The sequence below is a fragment of the Thunnus maccoyii genome, chromosome 8, assembly GCF_910596095.1.
Source record: "Thunnus maccoyii chromosome 8, fThuMac1.1, whole genome shotgun sequence".
NCBI classification, from domain to species: domain Eukaryota; kingdom Metazoa; phylum Chordata; class Actinopteri; order Scombriformes; family Scombridae; genus Thunnus; species Thunnus maccoyii.
The window spans coordinates 32,819,861-32,842,465 of record NC_056540.1 but is presented as its reverse complement, the minus strand read 5'-3'; the positions used below and the strand labels follow the sequence as shown (position 1 = coordinate 32,842,465).

The following is a 22,605-nucleotide window of genomic DNA, read 5'->3' as shown; positions in this document are numbered from 1 at the left end:
TGGGCACCCAGTCTGTTTGTGACACCCAACTAGTATTTGATTATGTGTTTTTTTGTTACATCATTCCTGCACAACCTCTTAGTGGGTATTAATGATTTATGAATTACAAACTGTTATGAATAAAGCTGAAGGTTTTTTTTCTAAACATCAGCTTCTGTATGTTTCATTTAATTGATCAGCTCTCTCATCCTTCATTGTGGGTGTGGCATAGTCAGTTTATGTGTCTGTATCAAGCACAATGTATCTGACAATGTACAGTGCAATTATCATGATATGATTTATGTCATGTGATTTGGCCAATTAGTCATCAAAATCTCACTCCAGGTTGGAAACGCTGGGATACAGTCAGAGCGCAGCAGCACCTGAACGCGTCACAGTCCCAGACAAACAACCTGACACTGATGAGTTCTCCCTCGTGACCGCTGTGTCAGTGTTTGACTCGGCTACATCTGTAGCTGCTGACAGCGCCATGTTAGCAAATAGGCTAACTGTGTGTGTGTGTGTGTGTGTGTGTGTGTGTGTGTGTGTGGAGGCAGCGATGCTCGGGCGGCGGCTCCACCTGTCAGCTCAACGACACCAAACCGGAGGGGGACGCCTTGTTTGAAGAGAAAACAAACCTGATTGGAACCTTGTGTCGATGTCGCCAACGTAATTATGAGTCTCCAGCTTGTATGCGGGCGCTGCTGCGGCGGCGGCGGCCTGGCTTCCTGAGAGTGAGGAGCATTGTGGGAATTATCTGCCCGTGTAGTGCAGTATTAAACATTTAAGAGGTGCTGATTGCCTGGATTTGTTGTCATGGTGATAAAAATGATGGCGACAGGAAACAAAATCAACATGTTTGAGGCGGCTGAAGTTCAAGTGACTGCAGGAGGAAGGTTAGCTGAGTGTTCCATGAATATTCACCAGAAACGTCCCCGGGGAGGACAGACCCAATTAACAAATCCCATTAATTACCAGACTATCACAACTGATTAGGATATGGCCGTCTGCTCTCGGCTCACTGCGGCCCACATTTTCTGCTTCATGGAAAAGAGTTACAGAAAAAAAAAATAAATAAAAAAATAAGACTACAGACTGCCACGTACGATCAGATGCTGCTTGAGTGGCCTCGCTAACACGAGCTTGTTAATACAAAAACACCACAGACTGTGACGAGGGAGAGGACAGCAGGAGATTAATACAAGAGAAAACTCAGCCAGGGTGGAAGAAAAGACTCCATTTGTTCCTCTGAAGCTCCCACTTGGTTCAGGGATCTTCTACAAATGCCAGTCAGTGCATGAATCTGTCGTTTCATCGTCGTTAATGAGTTCATACACCTGCAGACGTTAATCTGTATAAAGTATAATGAATTTAATGCTGGATTTTACAGACTAAAATACGTTTTTTTTTTATACAGCTTAGAAAAATAGGTCATAACTGCACCTGTATTTAAAGATTTCAAATGATACACAACACTGTTTCACTGCTGTCAAATATTTATAATGTGAAAAGTGAAAATCTGAGTAATATATCATATTTAAGCATGAAGGATGGCTGTGTGCACAGAGAGAATATGCCGTTTTGTGTGTATTTTATTTATTTGCATTTGTATAAACATCATGAAAACTGATAAAGAAAAGGAAAATCTGAGTAATAACAGTTTGACAGGAAAGATGAAGAGGCTGCGGTCTCCTCCACACTGAAGGAAACAAAAAGGACAATAATAAACATTAATATGTAGTATAGTATTACACTGAGGGCAGGGCTGTGTATGTGTGTTTAAATATTGTAGGTTCCCGGTTGGTTGGAGCTGCAGAGCCATGAACTGGAAGCAGCTGGCAACTGTTTCTAGATTATCAGATCGGCTCCAACCAGCAGTTTGGAGGTTCTCTCCACCTAGTAAGGAACCTCATGGGGACACAGTTCAGGTCTAATCTTGAACAGACTGGTGGAAAACTCACCTGAGCCTCATGTGCATATATTTATCTCCAAGAAAAAGAAATGGGACCCCTACGACAGTTGGAACCAGTCTGAAACAGGAAGGAGGATAATTAGAGCGACTTCCCTGAACAAACTCAAATACAGAAACACTGGCAGCGGTATGATTCCCCACCAATAAATACGCAAACACTAACTCAGCGTTCACAGGTGAAGAGTCATCAGTCTCAACCGAGAGGCAGCTACTGTGGCTTAAAGTGCCACCGACGGCTGCTAGATGCTCCAACTGACTCCCAACGAGTCATTATGGTCCAAATCTCTACATTCAGGCCCTCTACTAAGAGTGCTGGTGGTTATTTTGGAAATTATTGCTCTGTTAATAAGATTTGAAGACTTATAGTCGCTTTGATGTCTGCCGTGTGGGTGAAGTCTTTTCAGCTCAGGGACTAATATATTTCACTGACAGTTTAATGTTACCTGACTACGATACCTGTCCAGTTTAGCTAAAACTTTAGCTTCAGTCCAAGGTAGCAGGGTGTGTTTCCAGAGCGTGAAAGGCAACACTCTGCGCTCATTACTGGGAAGGTCCTGACTCTGAATAGAAAAGTCTGGGCTTCAAACTGGCTCCGATGCAAACCAACAGATGATGTCACACCTCACTACGTCCAAATTATACAGTCTATGCTCTCAACTTGTTTTGAATCCACTTGGTTATTAGAAATGAGACCTTGACACATGCAGCAAAACAGGATCCAACCGGATTAGACTGCATTTAATCTGGACCAGTCCCAACTTTGTTCTTTCCCCAGCTGTTAAATTTGGCATTGCGATAAAACAAACTTATATTTTCTTCATTTAACAGTTTCATGTGTCTCAACATGAACATCTCTAACCTTTTCTTCTTCTTCTCCTCCTCCTCCTCCTCCGTGGGCCGCCCGCCAGCTGCTGGAAGCTGATGACCATGATCCAATAGAAATCCCAGCAGCAGGTTGCAGGCGTCACATTTCAACCCCAGCAGAGACTGATGATACGATTTAGAGTGATGTGTTTGTTCAGCGGGGGAGATTATTGGAGGCAGAAACGGCGTGCTTATAGAACTTAACACAAATGATAATTATCACATCGGTGAGCCAATAAGAGCCACAGTGTTTCTTTACTGGAGCTAAATCATTTTAATTATGAAGACAGTGGAAATCAATATGTTGTCTGTACATGCACTCACACGCTGTGGGAAGTCAGATATCCAATTATGCTTATCTTATTGCTGTGATTAACAGTGAGCAGTTTGACCACACAGGAGTCTGCTTGTAGAGTCTGAGGCGGCTCATTCACTGCAATAAAATCCGCAATCAGCCGTGCAGATATAATCAGACTCGTAGCCCTATTAACAACAACAAGAATTTAAGATTTTCTAATTAATTGACTTAGCTTCTAATGAAAAGTTAACTAAAGAAAAGTTAACTAAATGAGTGAGCAAATGACTTTTTAATCTCTAAATTTGTGCTTTCTGCTCTTAAAATGCCCAAAAAACTACATTTATTCAATTGTAACTATAATAATTTAATAAATATGATAAAGGAAGTGGCAAATAAAGGGTTAATAGTCATATAGATGTTGGGTCATCAGTGTTTAAATGGTTAGGACCGCTTGATTTTGTCTTAAAGGCTTAATATTGGGAAACAAGCCAATAGAGGAAGATTGTTTCACCATTTTCCAATAAAAATCAGCTTGTTTCTAGAATGAGACATCATTCATATTGATTCCAGTGCAACAATCTGGGCCCCACATGTGTTATTGATGTGAGGCATTTGTCCAAAAGCTGCATATACAGTAGGACCATGCAGGTTTTTCATTGTAATATCAGTGGGGCACATGTGAGCACTTGTCCTTAGTCCTCACATGAGTCTCCACTTATTAGCCACAGTATGGTGGCTAATAACTGGGTAAAGGCAGACCATAAGTGCAGCCTTTATGGACTGAACTGGGCTTCAAGTGGGATTTTTGTGTAGCCGTGTGGGTTAAACATGATTTAGTTTTCATTTTTCATACCCCCCTGCCTTTTTCTCTCAATCTCTGGATACTCCTTCACAGTGTGACTGGGATTAGTTCAGCAGCTGTGTGGTTTCTTCACAGTGCTGTTGCTTCGACAAACACGCCAAACTCCGTTTACAATTCTTGATATTTTAAAGTTTCCTCATCGCAGATGAACGCTGGTTTTTAACGACCTTAAGTCTTTTTAACCGTTCTACAGTTCAGCACTACTTCTTTTTAATCGTAGTTTACACTCTAAAGCATTACTCATCCTAAAACATAGATAACTAGGAGGCTATGGACTACCCTGGAATTTGAACATGTGATCACAATATTAATTTTCCAATATGGAATTTCTGTCCTTTCTGATACCTAGGTCCCAGCACAATTGGAGAGAACTGTTATATAACTCTGGGAATCCAAAGTGTAAATTGGATTGGATGCCATTAGACTTTAGTGGCAAAGTTTGGTTGATAGTCAGAGCAGTTCTTGCTCTCTCCATTTAAAAGAATGACCCTGCTCTGTACAATGCCACATTCGGTGTGAAAGCAGGGAGCGCCTGAAGGACAAGATTGGTGGAAAACAGGGGGAACTAAGTCAAGGGGAGTTATCCTACAAAGCAGCTGAAGGACAAGTCACAACTAACAGAGTGAGTAAGAGAGGAGCTGATAAACAGGGAAATGGGAAACTAAGCAGGCAGGAAACAAGGAAGGAAACTGTCTTCCTGAGAAATGGAAAGGCTAAAAGGCTGTGATGCAGAGAGAGAAACTGACCAGGCAGCAGAATGGCGCTCTAATGAGGACGTACAGCAGTACAGTAGTTACAATATGTCCATTAAGAAAATGCAGAAGACTAGTTTCTCCATTTAATTTAAAAAAATATATAAAAATAAAAACATTATCAGTAATAAACATGGAGCTTGTAGAGCAGATGTACTTTTATGTTCTTAAATTAAACTAACACAGACATTGTGCCACTTTGTTTACATTTTAGCACATAGTCTCCATTAAAAATATGCCAAATTAACTGCAGCGTAACATGGATGTACAGACAACTATCACTGGATTACTTTGATACTGAAGCAAACTTTAAAATGTGATGATTCTCAAGGAAGTTCTGGCGTTACAGAGAGCATCTTTGTTTCTGTGATTACTAAGAAAATTTATGGATATTTATTCAAGAAGCACATCAGAGATGATATCACACCAACATCTATTTTGCAACCAATATGACAACAGAAAAAATAAACCATCAGGCGAGCAAGACCCTATAAAAGCTTATAAAATGTACTGTTTTAAAGGACGACCTCATCTCTGTTTTTGTCTAAGTTGTTCAAATGGAAACACCCACTTAGCTGTTAGCAAAAAACAGTAGAGCGCTGTGGCTTCTGGCTAGGTGAGCTAGGGGGGTTTATATCAGTTTATATGTCGTGGTGTCATCATTCAGAAACCTGTCAGGTCACATGGGAAAAAGTTTTTAGAAGGACTTAGGAAAATGGCATTTTGATGCTAAAACATATATATGTTTACCAAAATTTGAATTTTCAGATTTTAATACATATGTAACACTACTGGGACCCGCCCTTTAATGTCATCTACAGACAGGTACTGCTGTTCTCTTTCAGCCCAGTTTTTAGCCTATATTTGTTTACATTTTGGCAAATAGTCTCCATTAAAAGTAGCTATTAGCAGCTCCTGTTTGCAGTGTATCCATGGATGTACAGACAACTGTCACTGGGTTACTTTGATACTGAAGAAAACTTTAAAATGTGATGATTCCTGAAGCCTCTTTCTTCTTGGGTTCATGAGTGGATTTATTGAGGTTTATTTACAACTCACATTAGAGATGATGATACCTCACTGAATATAAAATGATGTGTATCATGTCTGTGTGTTCAGATTTGACTGAGTCATGACTCAACAAATATGAGACTTGAAAACCTCTGGACAAACAGCTGACTGTTATGTTTCATTGACACTCGTTGAAAAATTCCTGAAACAAAACTACACTTGAAACAAATCAAATAAAATCCCAAAGACTGAATATGAACATCAGTGGCTTCTGCACATGGATTTTCTTTTTCTTTTTTTTTTTTTTGTCGCAGTGACTCAGCTGTTCCCGCTCATGGCCTCATTTAACTCGACAAAGTGACGCTTCCTGACCTCCATTCATGAGCCTGAGGAGTGATTCTGCTCTGCTTTCATTCTGTCTTTGATTTCTCTGCTCTGCCGCCAACCGTACAGTACATTTGCATGTTTGATTAAACAGTGTGAGCAGAGTACAGTGTGCTGGCTCTGGCTGCTAGCAACGCCACAGTAAAATAAAGCTAATCAGGCCGGCCGAGATGACCGGCGCTCTGGCAGCTCTGTCCGGCCTAACAGGCAGAGAGGTAATACATTTTTAATTGCAAGTGTGATTATACGGCATGAGGAACCTGCACCGGCTGATTAAATGCATTTGGGTTAATATTAGAGGCCAATCATTCCCAGTGACAAAGCCTCTGGAGGAGAGAAGGTAATTGCGGGAGGACAATTATAATCCCTCATATTGTAATAACGGAAAATAATGTCCTCCAGGAGGCTTCTTTTTTTTTTTTTACCAAGCAGACAAAAGATAAATGATTGGATGGGTGCTCGTATGAACACTGCTGGCAGGAAAAAAAGGTGAGATTCATTAGAAACAATAATTGGATGCTTAAGTCAGCGGTTAGGCTGCAACTGTACAATACAGAAATATTAGTGGCAATAACAGTTTGGTCATTGTTGTTTTCAATAAATAGAGGCATATGGCTTTGTGGCTGTGAGTCACTGCCAAAGAAAATCCATCTTAACGAGTCATCTAGTCTCATGTTCCACCTTGACATGTTGATTTATGAAAGGCACATTTATTACCTTGTTTCAGGAATTGTCAAAATAAGGAGTGTCGGTATCTCAAGATGTATTATATCATTAGGAAGCGTTCATTTTCTTGCTGTAATCATTCCTCCTGTTCATACTGACCATTAGAAGATCCCTCCATAATGCACTTACAATGGAAGAGATGGGAGACAAAATCCACAGTACTCCTTCTGTTTATCTGAAGCTAATATGAAGCTTCAGCGTCCAAATGAGTCAAATCAAGTAGATATTTAACGTTACAGTCTTTTTAGTGCCAAAGTCCCTCTTTTTGTTACTATACTTCCACCTGCAGCTCAACAGGGAAACACTGTCCGAGGAAACACAAAGAGGGAATTTGATGCTAAAAATTGTTTGGTGGCCACAGCAGCAGGGTCACAAACGAAAGAAAATGCAGTGAGAGGAATGCTGGTCCTCTGAGAGATATTGCGCAGAACACCACACGCCCTGATAATCTACATAGGTCTGCCACCTGAGGCAACTAAAGACCGCCATCGGCATTTGAGGAGGATGATGACACGCTCCACAACTGAAGGCGCACAAGTGTGAACATCATTATAGCGCATTTCCTCTGCAGTCTGCAGGTCTGGAAACAGAGTAAGAAACCAGCACCTGAGAGGGGGATCCGCTGTCACCTGCAAGTTATAACGGAAGAGTAATTATACATCAGGCATGAATGGTTGGAATTTCTACAATAATTTTAAATATTAACTTACACAGGGCCTGCATGTAATCTGTTCCCTACACTGCTATGCATCAGCATAAAGGAGTCATGTTAGGCCATCCTGCCACTATAGTTGGAAGGACCATGTTCAGTCACATGTGACTTGGACATTAATTGAATTCACATGTTTTTGATTAACGTAGAAAAGAGGAGATTACTGCAAATTGCCTTTTAATGTTGGCCTGTTTTCCTACAGTGTAAGAAAACCTGATGTATCAACAACTCATGTTAATAATGCCACGACTATATATATATATTGTTAATCATATCAAACACATACCTGTCAGCTAATTCCAGCTGTTAACAGCTGGTTGACAGAAACCTGTATTTGTACTGGGATGACGTGGTTCTGTTGGGTTGGTCTGTCTAATGCTGGGGCCACGGCTCTATGTAATCTAAATCAGCGTACTAGTCAATCATCATCATCATCATGGAACAGGAAATCTTTGTGATCCCTGAACACTTGTTCCTTGCTAATCCTTCCGTTCATGTAGTCCTCTAGCAGGACCAGTACAACCATTACGCACCAGTGTCACAGCAGAATTTATAAGTTTACATCAATCAGAGTGATGATGGTCAGTCAGTGGTATCCCCACCTTGGGATGTCATTTCAAGATGGAAGTTTGATAGGTGAACATGTTTTTTTTAATTTATGTTGGTTTTGTTAAGGTGAACTCAGCCTGCATTATGATCAGGACTGATAATGAGGATATGAGGATATGGAGTGTAACGTTAGAGCTGTGACTGACTTTATTTCCAGACTTTGCTAATTTACACATGAAGATGTGCTGGTGAGGTGACTGGAGAAGGCAGAGAGTGACAGCACGGTCATGATTTTACACACGAAAATTATATAACAACTAAAATCGTATTTAGTGACACTTATACACAGTATAAGAAGATATAATTAAAAACTTGACGCTCTGCTCTGAGATTCTTTAACGCTATTTGATGTAATCTTGGATTTCTACAACCTATGATGATAATTTCATCAGTTAGTTATGATACAGTCCGGTCCTCTCCTCTGCGCTCCGGGGGGTGGGGGATATGATGGTGGTGACGGCGCTGATGAAATATATGCGGACTGTGATTTAAGATTTGTCTTATAACTCACTTCATTAGGAACACCTCTGCAATCTAACGCAATCCAACATAACAGCTCTGCTACAAAGTCAACATTTACAAAGTTTATACATTTTCAGTTTTTGTTGACATTGTCAGAAAGGTGATAAATCTACTTTATGTTTATTATGGAGGTGCTGGTGGTGGACTGGGGTGCATCATACTGAATGGTGTTCCCAATATTTTGTCCACTCCATAAATAGACATGAGGGGGAGCAAAATATTAGGAACACTTTTAAATATAAGTTATGGCTCACTACAAGTACAAGTAACACTGCTGGTTTGAATGTTTATGATAAGGCAGATTTATAATTAACGTGATATGAAGTGACATTAAATGTGTGAAGAGGCTCATTATAAAGCTTCAACTCACCATCTGCGTCGCCACTTTCCTGTCTCCAAAATGTTTGTACGCAGGGGTCAGGGTTCACGTGCAGGTGTTCACATTCTCCCATCAAGTTTTTATAGATGTACGCCTGTTTCAGCCCCCCGTTTTGCGTGCACGCAACATTTCCTGGTGGTTAAAATGCCGTCCTGAAACAGGAGTTTGATTACCGAGGAGCACCGAGAACATTTCTTCTTTAAACAAGTTACTGGAAAGAAGTGAAGCCATAATTGGCTGTATTTTATTCATGCGTTCTGGAGAGATGAACCCTCTGACTGATCGAGGAGGAGATATTTCTCTGTGTGCTGTGGTAGAAACCAGGATCATGTGTTTGTCTCTCACAATAACAACAGCGCTCTTGTTGACCGCTGACTCCCTGTAGCCCCCACAACCAACCCCATGGCGACAGTTGCTAAGTAACTGAACACTTGGACCTGCTGCAGACGGAGTCAGAGGTAGAGAGGTAGAGCAGGCAGGACGTTTCGATCAGCATGCGTTATATTATATGTTTCCATTGTAATTAGGCTGCAGGATCGATAGCGTCCACCGTCCGGCTTCCTCCTGCTCATCGTCGGGGAAGCTGGCGGTGAGCAGAGAGAGCGCTGGTGTGGGCGGCTGTGCTGGAAGCCATTTGAAGCTACATTTTTTTCCATCAGTGCTTTCTGTTCTTATTATTAATTCAGAGCAGATCGCAGCCGGGCCTTTTGTTCCTGAAGCTGCTGGAGAGACGTGTTTTGCAGGGAAAGGTTAACTCCCGCTGCCTGCTCTTCTCTCACATCTCAGAAGTAAAAGTATCAATACCACTATGTAGAAATACTCCATTAATCCTTTGAACCCTATAGGGTGTTCTCGCTCGTTTTTAATTTCTTTCATTTATAGACTTATGGCAGAACCTCTGTTTGTGTCTCCCAGGCATGTTAGGCTATTCAGAAATGCCATCATTTTGCATAGATGGAATAAAAATATAGGTAAAAAGGACAATATTTCTGTCTTCACACTATCAAAACCCCCCAACTGTATTGGAGTAAATGTGCTTAGTTTGCTCCTCGTCCCTCTCAGCACCAAAGAACCAACGAGTCATCAGAATATATGTGTGTATTTTCTTAAGTGTATAACAGGAGTCATTAATGCCCTCATGCTGTTTTACAATGTCTCATGCCTGCAGATTCAAATGAGGTGTAAAAATACGAGCCGGCGGCAGCTGCGTCATCATAAACGAGGTGGAAAAACGCTGCTGCGCCGATTCACAGCCGTGAGACGATGCATCACCTGCTCCCAATCTGTAACGCTTCATATATTTAAAAAAAAAAAAAAACAACAAAAAAAAAACCCAACAACAACAACAACAGACGCCAGCGGACTGAGCCCGAGAATCCAAATATCAGCCTGTAAATAGAGACTCATTTATTAATATATTTAGAATGTTTACATGAGGAGCAGTTTACTGCTGACAGATGATAGAAATATAATGATCAGTGTAGGAGAAACACGTCATACAACTGAGAGTTTTACAGATATCAGTTGTAGTTCTGATATTGATAAAGAAAGTTCATGTCAGGCATCTAATTGATAGGCCAATCAGGCCACTGTTTGAGGAGCAGAAGAACCAGTCAGCAGATTGTGAGCTGGCAGTACGCCACCGAACACTAAAGCAACTCGCTGAGGTGATTCTGAGTTATTATTGAGTGAAATTTTGCAGACTTCATGGCTGATTTAATTTTTTAAAAAAGGGTAAAATTGCCATAAAATTGCCCCTTAAGCTACTCTCAATAACCCATCATAACAATAAAGTGAGAACATGTTCTTAGACATGTTTGCATATTAAGCCAATACAGTCAATGAAAAGATTTGAAGGAATCCTTCAGTTTGATGTTTGCATGATGGATATAATGTCATATGTTGGTGGGAGGTTAGAAAGTCTGTAGTTTTTAAAACGTTTGCATGGTTCGAAATCACAATTTGTCAAAATTTAAAGAGGTGAACGAATAAAGAAAACAGTTTTATTAACAAACTTAATTGCGTTTCAGTGTTTTCTGTAGAAAGTTTTACTCATTTTTCAAGAACCTTCTACAATAGAAGAAGACGAGTTAGCAAGGCTTTGAAAAACTGGGCTACTGACGTCTTTGGCTGTTTGTTAGATCCATAAAGAAATGGTTTTCCCAATTTGGTGAGGAAGAACTTGACCTCATCCGACACCTTTGGGATGAACTGGAACACCGACTGCGAGCCGAATCCCTGCAGCCGGGTGAAAACATCAGCTGGGAAGCCTGAAAACAGAAGAGTGGAGGCTGTTATAGCAGCAGATTAATGAATATAGTGTCACAATCACGTTATAACACATTTAGGTGGAATGTTTTTGTGTCCACATACTTTTGGCCATATGGTGTAAAACAATATGGTGTTTAATCCTGTTGATTTCAGGAGGTGAAGTGTTTCCAGACCAAATATCACATTCTGCTGTGTGACAGCGCCGTCGCGGTCGTCGTTGGAGGCTGAATACCTGTTTGGCCTGTAGAGCAGCTCTGTAAATCGACAGGGAGAAAGAAGGTGCGCTCTGACACCAGCGGGCCGACCATGCGTGACGCTCACACTGTTCATATTGCCAGGGAGAGAATAATTGGACAAAGTCTTCATGTAAATTTCCCCAGGCCACAGAATTTAAGGTGGGATCTGTGCATTCATGCAGATGACAAGTTGAGCTCCCGGTTTCTCCGGACTCCTTCTGAATAATCTGAAGGAGAAAGAGGCGACGCTGGAGAACCCGGCCAGAGAAACGGGAAGGTGACAGGAATTAAAGAGCCACATGTTCAGCTGAAAGAAAACAACAAACAAGACAGGCTTTAGAGGAGCTGCAGCTCCGAGACAAGCATATCGAACCGAATCTGTGTTCAGCCAATAAAAATCAGACGTGTCCTGATGTCGATGGCGGGCTGACAGGCAGAACAGAGGCACATGTTGCCAGAAGAGGAAAAGATGAAGGAGTTGTTGAATTAGATATGCAACAGAAATGAAAGGGAATATAATTAGGCAATCATCAAAAAGGGCACAATTTGTTAAAATTCTCGACAGTAAGGGGGGGAAAAAAAAGAGTGATTGAAGCTGATTGTTTTGAGAGCCGTGGAAGCTGTGAGACACAGGAAGATGAGAGGAAAATGGGAAATGGAAATGTTTGTGATGCTCAGACGGAGGTTGTTGTGTTGCTGTTGATAATTTGCTCCGTCAGAACGCTACAGTCCACAAAAGAGACTGATTTTTGAAAGTGAAACCAGTTCAAAGCGTCGTGATTCTTTTTCTTTTTTTTTTCTTTAAGCGCTCTTTGGAGACAACGGCCATCGCTGCGTTAACAAAAACAAAGAGCTACAGCTGTCTGATTCTGTAATATTCATACACCTGTTTGACTCTCAATGCCCAAAACATGACAGCTGGAATAAAGGAAAATCAAGGCCTGTATTTGTCAAACATCTCTGAGTGTGAAATCATCATAACCGGCTAAATATTCTCAGAGTGATGTTTAGACGAGAGACTCTCATGCTTTTCACCGTTTGTTTCTCTCTGCAGGAAGATGATAGAAAACACACATGTTGTCTTCAGCTTGGTCACTGCACATCTGGACCTTCCTCATCAGAGCAAAGCAGCACTGTGTGCACTAATATATATAATCCAAATTAGGGATGCACGATACTGGATTTTTTGCTGATATGCCAAAATTTCCAACTTTCTATTTCCAACTCTCCCAGACCATATTGCATGCAAGCATAGATTGTACTAAGTATAATGAAGAAAGACAATATATGAAGGAAGAGCTTAGGAAGGCTGGAGTTCAGGAGCTCAGCATTAAAACTTTAATGAACCTGCCCAGTTGGAGCAGCAGTAGAGTTTTCTTTGAGTTCATTAGACAGACAGGATTAATGTGTAGGATTTAATCTCTGGTCCACGCTCCGGAGCAGAAGGTGGTGGTAATGCACCTAATACGCTGGTTGCCAACCGACATTATAAACCAAAAAGACAGAAACAGAGTGGTACACCCTGGCAGCTGAAGTGTTTCCTATCTGTGCAGCCGAACATAGCGGTTCCCCAACGGACTGTTTCACGCCGACGGTCCCGGTGTTTCCTCCGCTGGCTGCACTTCACTCCAACCGGAGCATCGAGCCCCGGTTTGTTATTCAGGTTAAAGCGGGAAGAAGCAGCGGGTCTGACGGGCAGCTGAGTGAAGTGCAGCCTGCGGAGGAAGAACCGGGACCATCGGGGTGACACAGTCCGTCGAGGTTATATAATTCAACCTTTATTCACACAGGATGCTCCAATGAGAGCAAAACACTCTTTTTTGTATATAAGATAAGAATAAAATGTCACAAAACAAAAACAAACATTAAGACAACTTTTCAAATTTAAACATGCAAATAAGAAATAGGGATAAAGTGATAAAAGTATAAGAACAGGAGTAAACACAATAAGGTCTCAAACATATAGTGCTTTCCCATTGTTAGACAATTATTAGCCAAGAGCTTTAAAAATGACAGAAAAGGCTTTTTTTCTGTTTTTCTCAAGTCAAAATTTAAAATATTGACTTGATAATGTAAACCAGTGTAGACTTCCCTACTGGACAAGTACCTGGAAGTTACCAGTTAAACCACTGAACACAGTAACCAGAGCACATACTGAACCTGTAGGAACACAATAGAAAACACACATGTAAAGTCTGGACCTGCTAGATGTAGAAAATAACAGATTATAACAGTGAAAGTTTCCACAGAGATCTGCAGAGCAGCCTTATGTGGTAATGAACTTTACTGTATCGTTTAACAATAAATTCTTTGTTCTGACTGTTAGATAAAGTCTCTGTGATGTGTTTCTTTGTATCAAAAAATAAATATGGATTGAAATGTTGAGTTCTCTAAAGTTTTTTCATTGTTCTAGTGATGAACTCAGGTGTATCCTGGTAACTTGATGACCTGATTTTGGATTAGTATCAGGTGTGAGATGTTTGTATATTTAAAGGCTGTATCGGACACTCGCCTTCAGAAAGAACAAATGTGGTAGAAACGTCGGTTATACAATAAAATCATCAGTGTGCACTCATCTTCCCTTTGATTAAATACTTCCAAGAATAACATCCATACTCACAGCCAGACTCGGCAGTACAGAACACAAACACTTTGAGTCATCATGTTGTTTTGTCTACCTAGTATATCAGACATCTCTACATAATGTTATCACAGTTAGCAACTCAATCCACTAAATCACAAATGAAGTGTGATGGATAGTTCTCTGTTCACTAGATGTGATCTGGACATTTACACAAATATAGTCTTAGCTGTGTGTTAAAACGTTTTACTTCCTAAAGTGAGAAAAATGTCAGTAATGAATCTCTGCAACAAGTTCAATGAATTAAATGAGCAGATCTGTGGTTTGATCATGTGACTCCACAACGGCACATAGCAGCGTTTTCTAATCTGGCGTCTCTATCGGTAGTGATCAGCAGGACGACATCATCCGTCTGTTACTCATCACTGTTGATCAATAATGATGTTTAATGATGTGGCAGCGCTGTGGTTCAGGTCTGGTTGGGTTTAAAGATGATGGTTTGGGTTCAAATGATCACTTTGTTAAGGTTAGAGAAACATAAGGTGAATTAAAGTTACTACTTCCTTAAAATTAAGCCACCTTTGTTGTCATGGCTACAATAATAACCACGGGGTTAAGGGTTAGAGCACGATTGTAGTTACGATTTTTAAAAAACTGTCCCGACTCGCGGTTGAAAACTAACAGTGGCCTCATGTCGCAAAGTCCACCTAGATTTCATCTAAGCACCCCTAAAATAATAATAATAATAATAATAATAATAATAATAATAATAATAATAATAATAATAAATTATTATTACATTGCTTAGGGCTTAAATGCTTGTAAATTGAAAGTCAGCACCACACTGATTAGGTTGCTTCTAAAGGAAACGTTGTATCTAACTGAACTTAATATATTTTGTGGTGTAAAACACATGTTGCTTACTAGTAATTCATTAAAAGTATTATTGTTGTAAATTAAAATATCACTTTCAGAAAAATATGAATGTATTAATTGTTATCCAGTGAAATGAGTGAGTTATCAGGGAGCAGCACTTTATGGACGTCACATTCTCATCAGGGGTTGAGCCCCCTAAAGGTCTAATCCTAGAAACGGCTAGAATCCTAATATCGACATATTGTGTCGTTGTTGTATTTATTTGAGAGGACAGTCTCGTTCTCTACATTAAAACTAGTAGACAGTAGAAAGTGACCCTGTCATGACTGCCGAGTGAAATAATGCCGTCTTTCTGAATTTTATAACTGAAATAATTAGTGTAAGAAATGTTCCATCGGCATCCAGAAAATAGAGGCTTATCTCAGCTTTTCTACTCATTCACTCAATGAGCATTTCTTCTTCTTCTACAGTCTTATTAGGGCCTGAGCCCAAAGGGCGAAGACCCTATTGTTTTTCGTGCGTTTGTTTCTTTATTATTATTCTTTATTAATACGCCACTTCAATCCTTAATTTAACAGCGCCCCCTTGAAATTTTCAAAATTGTAGCCCCGCCTTCCAGATTAACCTAGGAAAAAGAAATTCGGGAGGCTTATGTATCATGTGAAGACGCACAAAAAAGCCTCTTGGAGCCGTATTGTAAGTCCTACAGGAAGTCGGCCATCTTGATAAAAGTGGTCATTTTTCGCGTTTATGTATCTCATCATTGTCCGCAATCTCAATTTCAAAATATGATTTTGTGCCAATTTTGGACCTTGAATAAACGCTATCTCCTCCTAGGGCATTAATGGTATCGGCTTCAAACTTTAATACTTAACTTATCACACTGTGTTGAGCAAAAGTTATTAAAAACTTTGTAATAACTCGAACGGTTTAGATTTAGTAAGCCCTGAAAGTTGGAGTGCGACATTACACCTTACAATGTAAACCAATGGGGAGGCAATCTCTGGGCATGGACTTTGTGCCAAACTGGGGCATCTGGTGTCTAAACTATAAGTCCGACCACTTTCAAACCTGTATCAATGGATTCGCGACGAAAATTCCTACAAAAAAATGTAATTTTTATGTAGAATTTGGCCAAAGTTATGGGATTTATGAGGATATTTCACAAGTAGAGTACACTAATATCCTTCTCTGCAGTTGAGAGGGAGAGAGAGAGAATGGGGGGGAGGGATGGGTGGAGCAGCAGGTTCGTTATGTAGTTTATTAGACAGACAGGAATAATGTGTAGGATTTAATCATTGGTTCACAGCCTGAAGCGGAGGGTGGCAGTAATGCACCTAATATTCTGGTTGTCAATCATTGTTATAAACCAGAAATAGGAGGGTAAAATATTTTCCCGCACAGAGTGGTACATCCTGTCAGCCGAGGGATTTCCTATCTGTGCAGCTGAACACAGCAGTTCTCTACGTACTGTTTTACCGTGATGGTCACGGTGTTTTTTCCGTAGGTTTCACTTACTCAGCTGGCCGACAGACCCGCTGGTTCTCTCCACCTTAACCTAAATAACATATCGGGGCTCGGTGCTCCGGTTGGATCTAAACAGATAGCCAGGGTTAGCTAAGAGGCTAGCAGAGGCTAACTGGTTGTGCTTCTTTCCGGTCATGCTGCAGTTAACGCTCCGCTGCTGCCTGTTCTCCGCTTTAACCTAAATAACAAATCGGGACTCGGTGCTCCGTTTGGATCTAAACGGGGAGCCGGGGTTAGCTGAGAGGCTAGCAGAGGCTAACTGGTTGTGCTTCTTTCGGTCATGCTGCAGTTAACGCTCCGCTGCTGCCTGTTTGCTGCCTGTTAGTTGTGTTCACCACGCTAGACTATTTTGTGTTTGTCCCGCTCGGGACTACTGTGTTTGTGCTGCCGTGAGTGAGAAAGTAAACTGATTTGTCGATCTGAAACCAGACAACGTGCGTTACAGACTGCCGTCCATACGTGCGCTCTCTGTGGAAAAAGAACCGCTTCTCTCTCTCTCTCACGATCGCTTTCCCTCCTCCCTCTCTTGTGACTAACACCACACTCACGCGCGCACAGATACACGCACCGACATCGTTTTGCACATCTGATGGTCAGATAACGTCGGACAAAAGTGTCCAACCTGCAAGTGTCCAACCCTGTGCAAAGCTGTTTGTGTTTTGTTTGGTAGAATTAGATTTTAGAATAGCTATTTATTGAATGAAGCATTTGTTAACTTTGTTAATTTTGCTAAGTTTCATAAACACTGTTATATCTTTAAAGAGAAGTTCTTTTGTCATTATTGGTAACATATTGTGAAAAGTGGCTGATTGAAGGAGTCAGAGCTCGAATTCAACCGTTCTTTGTTTACCCTTGAATGTTGATATCTCTCAGATATGAACATTCTAGGTGAACTCCCATTTATGAGATTACCTTGTTCGGTTATTAGTCCCGGTTTCCGGGTGGTGCTCCGTATTTGTTAGTTCATATTAATAATTCTGTTAATTGTTATAATTATTTATTATTGATAATTGATAATTATAGCAACTGTGTTCCTTGCAGATCCTACAGTTGGTGCCTGAATTATTGATTAAGGTGAACAATATTTTGATTTCATAATCTATAATTACCCATAATTGTTTGTGAACAGAGGGGTGGGCTCACAGAGAGACACTGGTTAGTATTGTGTGTCTAAAGACTCTCACACTGATCATCTCCAAACGTTTTCTTGGTTCCCAGAAGCTTAGGTGACTGCGCCACGGCCTGCTGTGCGCAAGGGTGCGAAGGCCCGTTCAACGCTGCTTGCAGCTTTAATTTAGCATCTTTAATTCTATCTTGCTAGTAAATTATTTTTCCTTTCATGTTCAGTTTTGTTACATAATTCCTAACTTTTCAAAAGATACTTGAATCTAATGCGTCACTTGACTTGATTGCTACTGACTCGGTTTCTTTGTTCCAGGAAGTAAAAGCTGAAAGAGGAGAAAAACTCAAGAGTAAGAAGAAGAGAGAAAATGAGATGGAAAACAAGCAGGAAAGGAGAAGAAGAAGAAGTAAAAAAGAAAGACGAATGACAACAAAGAGAGCAGCTGTAAACATGCTGTAAACGTTCTCAGCCTGCTTTAATCGCACACAGGATGTTTGATTGATTACTGAATGACTGATTGATTACCTGTCCGTTTTAGGTCGCAGCCTCATCCGTTATGGCGCCTTGTTAAGATGAAAGTGCATTAAGCATCTATTCAGAAACATAACAGCGTGTCCGCTCCTCCCCTCGGGACGCGCTCATTACCGAGACGTGTCTTTGAGATCTTCTCTTCTCTTCTGGCAGGAAGTGGAGGAGAGAAAGGACGAAAGGAAGAGACCAGGCGGTTAAAGTTGAAAATGTTCATTGTTCGTCCCCCCCCCCCACCCCCCACCCCCCAGTTCCTCTGCATCTTTGAAGAGGAAAAATTTGGCGTTTCTCACAGAGAAAATGTGTGAACGTTAGAAGCCCCGAGCAGCCTGATCATTAGGGCAACAACAACAGAAATAAGACGGAACAGACGTCCGACTTCCTTTTGACTGGATGATTTGATTTGTGTGGAGCTTCTGCGGCTCAAAGGCTTCAGTTAAGTCATTCGATTTTTTTGAAATAAACCGCGTATCTGACAGTCAATCACAGGGAAATGAAAGGTGCTGGTGAACCCTAATCCCCGCCTGTCGGTGTTAGTTAAAGCGGGATAATGACGACTTCACGTCAGAAACATCTCTTCACCTCGACACGGAATCGTAACGCCACACAACAACAACAAACACGAGGCAGACGGTAATATCTGTAATGATGAGTTGGCGGAGGCGAAGGAGATGAGAAATAAAGGGAAGCAGATAAAATGAAATTGCATCTAACAAGTACAAGAAGATAACAGAGCGGACACTAAACTGCAAACAAACCGCCGTGTGTCGAGTGGAAGTAACGAGGCCAGAACCAGAAGTTAACGGCGAGATCGGCAGGACACGCTGCCGCTCGTCGGAGCTCATTTATAAATAACGCATCGAAGGCCGACAGAAACGACAGAAACAAAACAAGTCTGGAGAAAAGTTTTCAGTTGCAGTGTTTCAGCCGGAGACGCCTTTAAAAACTCCACCGGTCCAACGAGCAAGCAGGAACCTCGACGTCTTTATTCATCCAAGTGAAAAGATCAATCAGAAAGATTTGACGTTAGTTAACAATCCATAAATTAAATAAAACGTGCTTTAATGTTGACAGAGGATAATGATGAATGCTGCCTCTGCTAAACTATCTTTATGTTTTTATGTAGCACTTTTTTTTTTTACCAAAGTTACAAAGTGCTTCGCAAAAAAAGCAAATAAATGACGGCAAATGCAAAAACAAACAAGCCTGTTTAATCTCAACAGGCAGATTATTCCAAAATCTGGGAGTTTTTACTGCTGAAGCCTGATCACCTGTTGTTCACTCGCCGAGAGCTGAGAATAACCAGCAGATCCACCCTCTGATCTGATGGGTCAATAAATCCATGATATAATGTAGAGCAGAGGTTTATCAGTATTACACTAGATTATAATTTTATTTTCACAGTGGCAACTTCTGGTGGAGAGGGATTATTTGATAGCCGTGGGTTTTAGCATGCTAACTCTTTGATGTATTTATATGCAGTTAGCGTCACAAGATGTTAAAGAATATTTGTTTAATACAGTTGTCAGGACTTGAAGAGCTCTCCAAGGTGCTGATCCTGCTGCTGGCAGCAGTTATTAGCTGTCCAGAGTTCTTTCCTTCTATAGTTTAATCATTGTTTTCACCTCATTTATTTCCTCATGTCTTCATGTATTGATGCAGCAGGAAAGTCGATCCGTGTCTGATCTGTTGTTGAAATCTGTTTGCTGGGTCTTGACAGACACCTTCAACCTGACGAGTCTGTTTAAATACTTACATGTTGCCACAATTTGGTCACATAATTAGACGATTTCATCCATCATCACTGTGATTAGCTACTTCTGATAAATAATATGACTAACGATTATTACATGGTTGTTGATGTACACAATAATAATCTTTCACATTGTATATTTCCATGTGTGAGTGTAAACATGTTGTGCACCCGTCTATGTATTCGCATATTACTGTCTTGATAACAGTCGCAAGTGTATTTGCTATTTAAACAACATGGCCGCTGGACGGGAAAATGACTACTGCGTTAGTCTCAAACTAGCAAAGACACTTGAGTCACGCTTGGCGCCACTTTGCGCCGGTTGTAAGATACGTATGTTATATGTAAGTGTCATCTAAAGACTCAGTGGACGAGGAAAGAGGAGAAACTGTGACAAACTCTTAAATGCTTGCTCGCCTTCGATCTCGGGATTCATTAAAGTAGCACAAGTTTCTTTTGTAAAACACAGAACTTTGGTCAAACAGTCATTTCTTACAGTGAAAAATCAGAAGAAACACAATCAGAAGCAACTGCGAATGTGCACAAAATCACGTCATCGGTTTGTGAGAAGCAACAGAAACACAAAGACTATCTATTTAGTTATGTATGAATATCTTCTGCATCTGCATCTAGTCAGGAAGAAAAACCACTTCATGTTCTCTGAGAGTTGTGTGATTGTGTGATTGTGTGTGTGTGTTCCTCCACCTGCTCTCCTTCTGTTTGTGTGTGTTTGTGTGTGTGTGTGTGTGTGTGTGTGTTGCCGTGGGGAGTTTTGTTTCAGCTGCTCATCTGTCGTTCCCCGAAGAGTCGAGGCATTAACGCCAAAACACGACGACTGTATTTCCATCATCCTCCTCCTGCTTCTTAAACTCTACAGCTGTGTGTTTCCTGTCGGGATGAGAGCGAGCGAGCGAGCTAGCGAGAGAGAGAGAGAGAGAGAGAGAGAGAGGCTCATTGTCTTTTTTGTTTTTTTATCTTTTCTTCTAGCTTCCAAGGGGGAAATAGAGATATTTCATTTGAGCCAAAAATATTCTCCCACTACCCCCTGAAAAACACTTTAGTGCACCTGCTGTGATCATTTTTTTTTTTTGTTTTCTCTCTGAGGACTTCTTGCTTCTGGAAACCCGCCTCGACATGCTGCGTGATTCAGAGCCAGCTTTTTTCCCCTTCCCTTTTTTTTTTTTTTAAACACACGTGTAGATTTTCTTTTTACCTTTTTTTTTTCTCCCAAAGACGGGTCATGTAATATGTTGTAGAGGATCGGAGGGAACAGATGAGACGTACAGATGGATGGGGAGTAGAGGAAGAGAAGGTGGGAGGTCTGAGTCATCAAGCAACAACCTTCATGTAAACGCGGGGAATGGGAAAAAAAAACAAAAAACGAAGGGGATTAGAGAGAAAAGTCGAAAAACAGCGAGACATTACAAGAGGAGATTTGGCAGATGGAGAGGAAGAGGGGAAAAGATAACAGTGAGGGGAAAAAAAAGGAGAGACTGGAAGTGAACAAGAGGAAAAGAAGATAAAATGGGGCAAGAGAAAGAAAGATGGAAGAGAAATAGAGAGTATAGAGGAGGAAAAATGTATTTAAGAGAAAATAAAGAGACTAAAATGGGGAAAGGAGGCAGCTGAACAACATTACAAGGCCATAACGTGTGATTTTAAGGTTGTTTTAAGGATTCTTGTCCTACATGTTTTCACCGACACTGAACGAGAAGCAACTGAGGAAAACTGTAAAAGAAGAGCAGGACTTATATCTACAACTTAGTAAAAGAGTTTCTTTTAGGCCGTTAAGGTGTGAAGGTTTAAGGAAAAGAAGTGAATTAAACTGGACTGAATCTACAGAAGCACAATGCATCGACCACGGTCGGGGAAAAAAAGGATTTCTCATCATTATGACTCGTAATTTCAAGATATGTATCAAAACTATCTTGTAATGAAGAGACCTTTATCTTTTTTTATGAATGCAGCGCACTTTGATTCTGAATCTGAGGTCCAGCTCAGATACTTTATCTCCGCTCACCTGTTATCCGTCCATCCTACTGAGCTCTACGATTATTAACATACAAGCCAGAGTGTGTCTGACCGAGCGGAGGATCGAAGGGGAAAGAGACACGCAGCAGGTTTATTACAGGAAAACAAAGTGACGGCGATGAATGAGGCATTGATCTCTGATCTCCAGGATGAGAGGAGTCCTGTGATGGCAGCTGAGCGGAACAAAAAGGTCCAGAATGCTTCCTGTTGGGTATAAAATGTTATCAGCTGGGTTTGAAATGTTACCCGCTTGGTTCAAAATGTTACTTGTTAGGTTCAAAGTGTTACCTGTTGGGTGTAATGTTATCTCTTTGGTGCAAAATGTTTCCTTTTTACTGACCATCATCATAGAGAGGTGTTTTTCCTCATTCAGTATTCCCATTTAATAATAATAATAATAATAATAATAATAACAATAATAATAATGATGATACATTTTATTTATAGAGAGCTTTTCAGGGTACTCAAAGACACTTTACATAAATTGAAATGATTGTAGAAAAACAACGCTAAAAGCATATATTGTAGACCAAAAACATATGACACATATCATTAACCACACATTAAAAGCAGTTCTGGTGAGGTGAGTATTGATTATTGAGTATTGAT

General features: G+C 40.7%; 3 long non-coding RNA genes across 3 annotated transcripts; all 3 read right to left on the bottom strand.

Annotated features, from left to right (window-relative positions):
* Positions 1 to 1,578: 1,578 nt before the first annotated feature.
* Positions 1,579 to 5,656, bottom strand: LOC121901301. The gene is made up of 3 exons (XR_006097236.1): positions 2,811 to 5,656; positions 1,941 to 2,009; positions 1,579 to 1,678 (listed from the first exon to the last, which is right to left on the bottom strand). It is a non-coding gene; the product is annotated as an uncharacterized LOC121901301 (long non-coding RNA).
* A 5,403-nt stretch (positions 5,657 to 11,059) lies between these two features.
* On the bottom strand, positions 11,060 to 18,429 carry LOC121902531. Its single transcript, XR_006097578.1, has 3 exons — positions 18,210 to 18,429; positions 11,444 to 11,884; positions 11,060 to 11,340 (listed from the first exon to the last, which is right to left on the bottom strand). It is a non-coding gene; the product is annotated as an uncharacterized LOC121902531 (long non-coding RNA).
* A 35-nt stretch (positions 18,430 to 18,464) lies between these two features.
* LOC121902532 lies at positions 18,465 to 22,369 on the bottom strand. Its single transcript, XR_006097579.1, has 3 exons — positions 21,986 to 22,369; positions 21,179 to 21,306; positions 18,465 to 20,880 (listed from the first exon to the last, which is right to left on the bottom strand). It is a non-coding gene; the product is annotated as an uncharacterized LOC121902532 (long non-coding RNA).
* Positions 22,370 to 22,605: the final 236 nt, after the last annotated feature.